Source organism: Cololabis saira, unplaced genomic scaffold (genome assembly GCF_033807715.1).
Source record: "Cololabis saira isolate AMF1-May2022 unplaced genomic scaffold, fColSai1.1 scf031, whole genome shotgun sequence".
Classification (NCBI taxonomy): Eukaryota; Metazoa; Chordata; class Actinopteri; order Beloniformes; family Belonidae; genus Cololabis; species Cololabis saira.
In genome coordinates this window covers 352,501-363,474 of record NW_026906195.1, presented here as the reverse complement: position 1 = coordinate 363,474, position 10,974 = coordinate 352,501, and positions in this window count along the sequence as shown.

Sequence of the window (10,974 nt, the reverse complement as noted above, 5' to 3'; positions counted from 1 at the left end):
AGTAATGTTTGAATGTGCAAGACGACAGCCTAATTTGCAGTTATTAAGCATATCCAGTACTGTCTTTCAAAAGTAATCAGTTGGCTTCCCTTGTGGTACATTTTGTATTTTCTACCCAGCATGGTAATACCGATGGATGATTTTTAATTTTACCGCACCAGGACAACTTATATGAAATCACGCATTTATTTCTAACATGAATGATTTGAAGATAGGATTTTTTTTTCGTTACGCCCGCCATTTTCAAAGCATGCAAGTTTCTGTAGTGTAGTGGTTATCAAGTTTGCCTAACACGCGAAAGGTCCCCTGTTCGAAACTGGGGGCAAACATGTATTACTGCAATAATATTATTTGGACTTGTAAAACCCCTCTAATCCTCTTCTTGGTGCTCGGCACAGGAAGGTCGACCATCTCTTTCTCGCATTGGGTCTTATGCAGAAATGAATTTCGTTGCAGTTCCACAATATCATTTTATTTATTTCAAACCAACAAAACCACAACTCTTGTACTACAAAACAAGAACAGAAAGTTACAGGACACCATTGAACAGAACAAACAACAATACCAACAACAGACACTATAACAAAACAAAAACAAACACTGTTTGAAAAGGGGATGGCAGAAGCAAAGCTTATTCATTTCCATCCCCCGCCAACACACATATAACAAAGACAACCATAACACAAAGTTACTCCCTTAAAACCTCTTCCCCTCAATCATTTCATCAGTTTCTCTCTTCTTCCCTTTTATACAATTCAAAGACTGCTTTTCTGTACTTGCTTTTAAATTGACTGACACTTTGACTAAGTTTAATTTCATCTTCAAGGCTGTTCCACAGAATAACCCCTCCAACAGAAACACACATACTCTTAAGAGTTGATCTTACACTTTGTTGTTGTAATTTAAGTTTTCCTCTTAAGTCATACCTTTTACCACCTTCCCTGTCATAAAATAATTTTTGAATTAAACTTGGCAGAAGATAGTTTTTAGCTTTGTACATGATTAATGCAGTTTTCAATTTGACCAAATCAAAAAATTTTAACGCAGAGGCCTTAAGAAAAAGTAAATTAGTGTGATCATTGAACCTGACATTGAAAACTGTTCGTATGGCTCTTTTTTGTAATATATATAGAGGCAACAGGTTGGTTTTATATGCATTACCCCAGACTTCCACACAGTAACTCAAATATGGCAAAACAAAAGAATAATATAAAATAAGTAGAGACTGTTGGTTAAGTATGAACCTAGATCGCCTCATAACACCCACACTCTTTGCAATCTTGGAACATACATAGCCAATGTGAGTTTTCCAGCAGATTTTTTTATCAATTATCACGCCAAGAAATGTGATATGATTCACTCTTTCGATACTTATATTATCTATTATTATTTGCACTGGAATGTCAACTTTACGTCTGCCAAATAAAATTAGTTTTGTTTTTTCTAGATTAAGTGACAATTTGTTATAATCAAACCAGTCTTTCAATTTATTCATTTCCTGCGTGATTTCTTGTAAAAGCTGCTGCAAGCCCTCACCAGAACAAATCATGTTGGTATCATCGGCGAAAAGTACAAATTTCATAACTTTTGAAACTTTACAGATGTCATTTATGTACAAAATAAAGAGTAAAGGCCCCAATATTGACCCTTGAGGCACACCACAAGTGATATTTCTTTCTGAGGAAATATGATTGCCGATTTGGACAGACTGTTTCCTGTTACCTAGATAGCTTCTCAGCCAGTTCAAAACAGTCCCCCTAGTGCCATATCTCTCCATCTTTTTTAGCAAAATATCATGATCTATGGTGTCAAAAGCTTTTTTCAAATCAATAAAAACTCCAATGGTGAACCTCCCTTTGTCTAAATGTGTGGTTATTTCTTCTATTAAATCAATAAGTGCATGTGAAGTAGATCTGTTTTTTCTGAACCCATACTGACTATCCGATAACAAATTATGCTTCTCTACAAAGCTATTTAATCTGGCAGCAAATAGCTTCTCCAGTAACTTGGAGAATTGCGGCAATAGGGAGACTGGTCTGTAGTTTGTAAATAGATGGCTGTCCCCAGATTTAAACAATGGTATTACTTTCGCAGTTTTCATTGAATTTGGGAATTTTCCTGACTGGAAGGACAGATTACAGATGTGCGTGAAAGGTTTTAAAATTCCATCTATGACCTTTTTCACTATTGCCATGTCAATCCCATGAAGATCTGTTGATGTTTTATTGCTACAGCTCCTAATGATTTCCATAATTTCATTTTCATCAACAGGATTAAGGAACATTGAACCTGGATTTTGATCTATTAGGTAGTCTAGTTTTTCATTTTCCATTGGAACCCTTTCGATAATCTTTTGTGCCAACTCCGGTCCAATCCCAACAAAGAATTTATTAAAACCATCCACCACATCGTCCATGTTCCTAATAGTCTTGTCTTTATCTACAAAATAATAATAATAATAATAATACATTTTATTTGTATGGCGCCTTTCAAGATACTCAAGGTCGCCTGACAGAGCAAGAAAACAACAATAAAAATACAAATTACAACAGTTAAAAACAAGTATAAAAACACATTATCGACAGCAGAGTCTAATCCAAATCATAAATCATAAGCCTGCCTAAATAGATGGGTTTTGAGGTGAGATTTAAAAGTGGGAAGAGTGTCCATGTTCCTGATGTCGGGGGGGAGGCTGTTCCAGAGGCGAGGGGCAGAGCGGCTGAAAGCTCTACCCCCCATGGTGGACAGGCGGGCTGGGGGAACAGTGAGGTTGGTGGAGGAGGCAGACCTGAGTGACCGGGTGGGAGTGTTGACATGGATGAGGTCTGACAGGTAAGGGGGGGCAAGATTATGGATGGCGTTGAAGGTGTTGATGAGGATTTTGTAATCTATGCGGTATTTGATGGGAAGCCAGTGGAGTTGGTGAAGAACGGGGGTGATGTGGGAGATGGCAGAGGTTTTGGTGATGATGCGGGCTGAAGCATTCTGGACCAGCTGGATTTTATGGAGGAGTTTGTGGGGGAGACCGAATAGAAGGGAGTTGCAATAGTCGAGACGGGAGGTGACCAGAGAGTGAACCAGGATGGCAGTGCTGTTGGGGGTGAGTGAGGGGCGGAGGCGGTTTATGTTGCGGAGGTGGAAGTAGGCGGACCGGATGGTGTTATTGATTTGTGTGTGGAATGAAAGGGTACTGTCGAGGACGACACCCAGGCTCTTGACCTGAGGGGAGGGGGAAACCGAGGAGTTGTCGATGGTAAGTGTGAAGCTGGGCTGTTTGGTGAGTGTGGTTTTGGTGCCAATGAGGGCTAACTCTGTTTTATTGCCGTTTAGTTTGAGGAGGGATGAGGTGAACCAGTCTTTGATGTCATGGAGACAGTCACAGAGGGAGGGAGGTGGGAGGGTGGGAGTGGGTTTGGAGGAGATATAGAGCTGGGTGTCGTCCGCGTAGCAATGAAAGTTGATGTTATATTTACGGAATATTGAGCCAAGTGGGAGGAGGTAGATGATGAATAGAATGGGGCCGAGGACAGAGCCCTGGGGAACACCAGAGGAGAGGGGAGAGGAATGGGATGAGAATGATTTTAACTGTATAAACTGGGTGCGGTTGGTGAGGTAGGAGTGGAACCAGTGTAGGGGTGTGTCAGATATGCCAATGGATGCTAGGCGGTCGAGGAGGATGGAGTGTGAGATGGTGTCAAATGCTGCGGTCATGTCGAGGAGTATGAGGATGGATAAATGTCCAGAGTCAGATGCCAGCAGGAGGTCGTTTGTGATTTTAATGAGTGCTGTTTCTGTGCTATGGCGGGGGCGGAAACCGGATTGAAACTGTTCGTAGAGGTTGTTGGTGGAGAGGTGGGCCTGTAGTTGAGAGGCGACAACTTTTTCCAGGATTTTTGAGAGGAATGGTAGATTGGAGATGGGGCGGAGATTATTGAAATTGTTGGGGTCTGAACCAGGTTTCTTTAATAACGGTGTGATAGAGGCATTTTTGAGTGGGGATGGGACAGAACCAGATGTGAGAGATGAGTGAATAATGGCTGTTATCAGGGGAAGTATAGAGGGAAGGGAAGCTATGACAAGGGGGGATGGCAGGGGGTCGAGTTGACAGGTTGTTGGTTTGGAAGTCCGGATGAGTTTGGAGAGGTCTGTGGGAGAGGGGAGTTGGAAACAGGAGAGAGGTACAGAGACTGGGGGGTTTGGAACATAGGGAGGAGGACAACCGGATGCGAGGGGGGCTAGTTGCTGATGAATGGTGGATATTTTAGCGTTGAAAAATGACAAAATGGAGTTGCAGTAGTCTGTGGAGTAGAAGTGTGGGGGGAGGGAGTCAGGGGGGCGGAGGGAGTTATTAATGACAGAAAACAAAGCTCGGGTGTTCCCGGCACCGGCATTGATTTTGGCTGCAAAGTATAAGTTTTTGGCTGAGGAGATGGCGTTTTTATACTGTAGGATGTGGGCATGATACATTTGTTGGTGGATGGTGAGACCGGTTTTATGGTGAAGCCGCTCCAGCTGACGGCCTTTGGCCTTCAGCTGGCGCAGGTGGGGGGAGAACCAGGGGGCAGAGTGGCGAAATGTGATGTTCCGGGTTTTGAGGGGGGCAAGTGAGTTGAGCAGGGAGTGGAGGCCGTCATTGTAATGATTTACCAGCTGGTCTGGGGTGTATGGGGGGGTAATGATGGAGAGATTTTCAAGACCTGTTGTGAGGTCATCTGGGTTTATGTTTTTGGTGTTACGGAGGGTTATGACACGGGATTGCTTGGTTTTGGACAGGGTTAGACTGAGGTTAAATGAGATGAGTTTGTGGTCGGAGAAGGGGAGGTCAGCAGCAGAGAAGTTGAGGGGAATGAGACCAGAGCAGCAAACGGTGTCCAATGAGTGTCCTTTACAATGTGTGGGGAAATTGATAAATTGTTTGAGTCCAAAACTGTCCAGACATGAAATGAAGTCCTTGGTGAGAGCAAGATTATTATTGTCCAAGTGAATATTTATGTCGCCAAGCAGAATTATGTTGGGTGAAAGTGCACAGATGTGAGTGAGAAGTGTGGTGAAATCATTAATAAAGTCCTTGTTTGGTTTGGGGGGACGGTAAATATTAACTAAAATGGTAGGAATGGGTCCATTCAATTGCAGAGCCACGGCCTCGAAGGATTGTGACTCAGTTGGCATGGCAACGGCAGTAGCTTTCCAAGTCTCGCGATGCAAGATCGCGAGACCGCCTCCTCTTCCGGAGAGACGTGGTTTGCTGGTGTAAACAAAGCCGGGTGGAATGCATTCGTTGAGTTGTGAATAGTCGTCCGGGGTTTGCCAAGTCTCACAGAGACAGAGACAGTCGAGCTTGCGGTCGGTGAGGAGGTCCTGGAGTAGCTGCCCTTTGCCGGTGAGAGAGCGGGTGTTGAGGAGACCAAAGTTGACGTCGGAGTGTTGGTTGGTGAAGCTAATGCTAGCCGACCTGGCTAGGCTGGCTAACGCGCTGTGATCCACTTTCCTGCTGGTGTTTCTCGGAGGACGACGGCGACCGGAGGACCAGATGGAATGAATGGCAGTGGAGTCGTTGATAGTATAGCTCCGTCCGGCTCCGCGGTGGATGTGTCTCCGACGGGGAGGAAGGTGAGAGATGTCCGGGAAGAGGTGCAGCACAGACGGGGGAGCGGCGGGGCGGAGGAACCGGAGTTGGAGGAGCTCCGCGCTCATGTACTGGATCAATGTAGACGCCGGATGAATTAAAAGGGACAAGACTGTCCACAGGAGCACAAGGCTCACAGCGAGCTTGTGAATCAGCGCCATGGTCCACGGGATGGTGAGCCGAGCAGCAGCAGCAGTAGCCGGGTATTCAAGGTAAGGAACCCCAGCACGCTACGAGCTTGCCCGGAGAATACAAAACTGGTGATGCAGTATGTTTCTGTTATAGTCCCGTGGAATGCAACAACAGTACCAGGTTCCAGTTGAAGTAGATGGTCTGCTGTCGACGATGCGTGGAATCATAAAACTTTTAAAGAACAACCGGAGAGCAGCGGCAGCCAGACGTGCCAGCGTTCACTCAACCGGATCAATGCCAAAATAATCTGGATAGTTCTCCTCCTTTGATCCGTTTCTAATAATTGTATTGAGCACCTTCCATAAACCCTTGATATTGCTTTTATTATTTTCAAGTAATGTAGTATAGTAATCCTTTTTACAATTCCTAATGATATTAATTAATTTATTTTTATATATTTTATATTTGGCTTCAGCATCTTTAGTTCTAACTTTGATGAATTTTCTATATAGAAGATTTTTCTTTTTGCAAGCATTTATTAGTCCTTTTGTTAACCATGGATTTACATACTTTTGTTTCTTGACATATTTTTTAATCGGACAATTTCTGTCATACAATTTTTTTAAAGTTTCAAGAAATAAGTCATACGCTTTATCACAGTCATTTTCTTGATATATTAATTCCCAGTTTTGAGTAATTAGATCAGTTTTCAATGCATTGATTGATTCTTCTGTTTTAACTCTTATATATTTGCATCTGTCTAGGTTCTTTACCCATCTATACTTGATATCATACACTACAAAAACTGGAAGGTGATCACTAGTATCGTTAAGTAATAGTCCACTCACAGTATTGTTATCCAAAATGTTAGTGAAGATGTTATCTATTAAGGTAGCACTGTGTGACGTTATTCTGCTTGGTCTGGTGATTTTTGGGAACAAACACATGCTAAACATTACATCAACAAATTCCTCTGTTGGTTTATGCTTCTTAGCATTTAAAAGGTCAATATTAAAATCCCCACATATGAACAAATCCTTTTGGTTAATTACAGAAAACATTTTCTCCATCCACTCTTTGAATAGATCAATATTTGAACCCGGGGCCCTATAGATACAGCTTATAATAATATTCTTTCTTCTTTTCAATTGAATTTCAACTGTTACACATTCAAATACCTCATCCACAGCCAGTGACATGTTTTCTATGATTTTACAGTCAAAGTTTTTGTTAATATAGAGTGCGACACCCCCTCCTTTTTTGTGTTGTCTGTTTGTGTAAAACATTTCGTAACCACACATATTGAATTCTGTACCTTTTTCAGTATTTAACCAGGTCTCAGACATGGCAATTACATTAAATGGTGAATCAAAATGCTCTAAGTATTCTTTAATGGAACTATAATTTGTATACAGACTTCTGCTGTTAAAATGGATAAATGAAATTTTGTTTTCAGTATTAATCATTCTATTAAATTTCATATCCGTATAGTACTTACAATCATTACTTATATTCGCAAAAAAGTTATTATCAGGATCAATTTCATTCACCATACTTTGCTGTTTATAATCCGTGTAAATGAAAGTTTCCAGTTCCAAACTATCACAATCAACACTTGTGGACGTTTCCCCATCTACCTCATCATCAGATGAAGCTGAGTGGTCACAATCAACGCCAGACATGGACAACAAATTCCAGAAGTAGATCAACAGGGAAGTAGTCAGTGATATTGGGTGAGGAGCAAGAGCAACACATTGGACAGACAGACAGACAAACAAAACACACAGATACACACATAGACACATAAAGACTCACACACAACCACATAAAGACGAGAGGCAGGATAGCTGAGCTATCTACCGCAGACTCAGATTGCTGCCTAACTAATAGGTGAAAGAAAAAATTACAAATAAGAGGGCACTTTTATACTATAAAATAAATTAAAAAAAGGACCCTTTTTTTTTTCTTTTCTCTCCCTTTTTTTTTAAACAGAACAAAAACATTTATGCTGCATCTGAATGCACACATGCATCAGCATACCTCTATGAGCATGCTCACACACAAAAACCAGCTAACTGAGCTTGTTAAGATCATGCAGTTTTAAACTAGGCTATAAGCTCAATAACAAAGTCAGACATAACACATTTCCAACAATACAAAACAAAAGCGCCTTCCCTTTTTTTCTTTTTTTTCAATTTATTCAAATAATCACTTGGCACAATTACCCCCCCCCCTCCCCCCCAACTCAAATTGTAGCCTATTGCATTTAATGTTCTATTATGTTATTATATTACTCCCTCATAACTTTACAATGGTGGCTCCGCCCCTGTCCAGTAACGTTCAAGCACCCTTAGTTTCACAGTCTTTGCAACAGTTTTAACTTTGCGTGCTTTGAGTGCTTCTTTCTTTACGGAGTTTTCAGTGTCTGTTTACGGCAAACACATAGTCGAGCCCATATATGTCTATGGTCGAGCCATATCTGACTCCGGGTTACCCCAAATGACAGTCTCAAAAGTCAATAATAGTCTGGGAGAGAGCGGGGAGAGAGAGCGAGAGAGAGAAAGAAAAAGAGAGAAGGAAAGAACTAAAAGTAGAGAGAAAAAATAAAAAAAGAAGTCATCCCTCAAGCGGAATAAGTTGCGAAGCTGGCAACTTCAGGACATGGCAACGCTACTCACAACTTCATCCAGGGGAGGAGGATGACGAGGACGGGGAGGAAAGATGATGGAAGAAGGACTCAGCCTCTTTAGGAGAACTGAAGAATTTTGGCTTTCCCTCCACCATCACTCTCAACTTGGCAGGATACATCAGAGAGTACTTCATGTCCGCGGCACGGAGAGACTTTTTGACAGCGTCAAACTGCCGCCGTTTCTTCACTAACCCAGCGCTGAAATCAGGATACACATGGATACGCGCACCCATATGGATGAGCTCACCTTTCATCCTGGCCAGCCGTAAAATCTTCACTTTGTCCTGGAACTGCAGAAACTTGACCAGGATGGGTCGGGGAGGAGCGGAGCTGGTGTTGGAGCTGAAGGTGGGAGTGCGATGGGCTCTTTCAATGACCGGTGCCGCTGAAAAGTTGTCTTTTCCCAGAAGTTGAAGAATCAGCTGGCTCATGAAGGCGATCACGTCTCCCCCTTCTTTATGCTCTGGAATACCGATGAACCGCAAGTTGGACGACCGGCTTCTGTTCTCGGCTTCCTCGGCTTTATCCCTCAGGTAGATGTTCTCTTTTTCCAGCACTTGCACTCGTTTTGTCAAATCACTGAGGTTGTCTTCATTAGCGCTCACACGCTGTTGGACCTCCGATATTTGTTCACACATTGTTGATAATGATCCCTGAATGTTGATCAGACCAGTTTGGATGGTCTCAATTTTACTGTCAAAATGAGCCGTCATATCAACTTTGACTTGTTGAATGGCTTGCCAGATTGAATAGAGGTCGACCTTCTCCGCCATGCCGCTGTACAAACAATTCCCTCACTACAGGAGACCAGGTAACTCCACAGTAGGGCTTAACAATGGCTAAAACGACAGTAAACAAATCTAGTCGATAACCTTATATCTGTGCACTTTGGTGAGGGTTTTAAAGAGGTTTAAGCAGCCCAAATTAATGCAGCAATCTGGAGTCTGCAACAGACGCTCACTCAGATGTGGCCATCTTGATGGCAACTGATTAAAAGCCAGTCATTCCCCATTTACCTAATCTTTCAAATGTCCAACTTTACAGGAAAAAAAGAAACATATTACAGAGATTTTTTACAGGATCTTTTCGTCATGCCCGCCTTTTTCAAAACATGTAAGTCACTAACTCCACCACCAAACCCCAGCAGCATTAACACCAGACCCCACTAGCTCCACCACCAGACCCCAGGAGCTTCCAACACCAGACCCCACTAGCTCCACCACCATACCCCAGCAGCATCACCACCAGACCCCAGGAGCTTCCACCACCAGACCCCAGGAGCTTCCACCACCAGACCTCAGGAGCTTCCACCACCAGACCCCAGGAGCTTCCACCAGACCCCAGCAGCATCACCACCAGACCCCACTAGCTCCACCACCAGACCCCAGCAGCATTACCACCAGACCCCATCCACCACCAGACCCTACTAGCTCCACCACCAGACCCCAGCAGCATTACCACCAGACCCCATCCACCACAAGACCCCACTAGCTCCACCACCAGACCCCAGCAGCATCACCACCAGACCCCATCCACCACCAGACCCTACTAGCTCCACCACCAGACCCCAGGAGCTTCCAACACCAGACCCCACTAGCTCCACCACCAGACCCCAGCAGCATCAGCACCAGACCCCAGGAGCTTCCACCACCAGACCCCAGGAGCTTCCACCACCAGACCCCAGGAGCTTCCACCACCAGACCCCAGGAGCTTCCACCACCAGACCTCAGGAGCTTCCACCACCAGACCCCAGGAGCTTCCACCACCAGACCCCAGCAGCATCAGCACCAGACCCCAGCAGCATCACCACCAGAACCCAGGAGCTTCCACCACCACACCCCAGGAGCTTCCATCACCAGACCCCAGGAGCTTCCACCACCAGACCCCTCTAGCTGCACCACCAGACCCCAGCAGCATCCCCACCACACCTCAGGAGCTTCCACCACCAAACCCTAACAACAACTCAACAACCTCAAAAACCCGGCTCACCTGGAGCCACCCAAAGACCCGGCTCACCGTCCGAACCCGGGGACACGCTTTTAAGCCCCCCACCGACCGGCCACTGGAGTGAAAGAGCCAGCCCTTGGGCCTGGAGGACCAGGGCCCTGGTACCATAAACACCCAGACGCTCCTAGCACCATGGACAGCACTCTGTCAGATGCTCAAGCGCATATTGTTTTTTACTCATGTTCTGGTTTCAGGACCACAATAAAAACACAATAAAAGCTGAACAGGGTTCCATGGTGTAATGGTTAGCACTCTGGACTTTGACCCCAGGAGCTTCCACCACCAGACACCATTAGCTCCACCACCAGACGACAGCAGCATCACCACCACACCTCAGGAGCTTCCACCACCAGACCCCAGGAATTTCCATCACCAGACCCAAGGAGCTTCCATCACCTGACCCCAGGAGCTTCCATCACCAGACCCCAGGAGCTTCCACCACCAGACCCCACTAGCTGCACCACCAGACCCCAGCAGCATCACCACCACACCTCAGGAGCTTCCACCACCAGACCCCAAC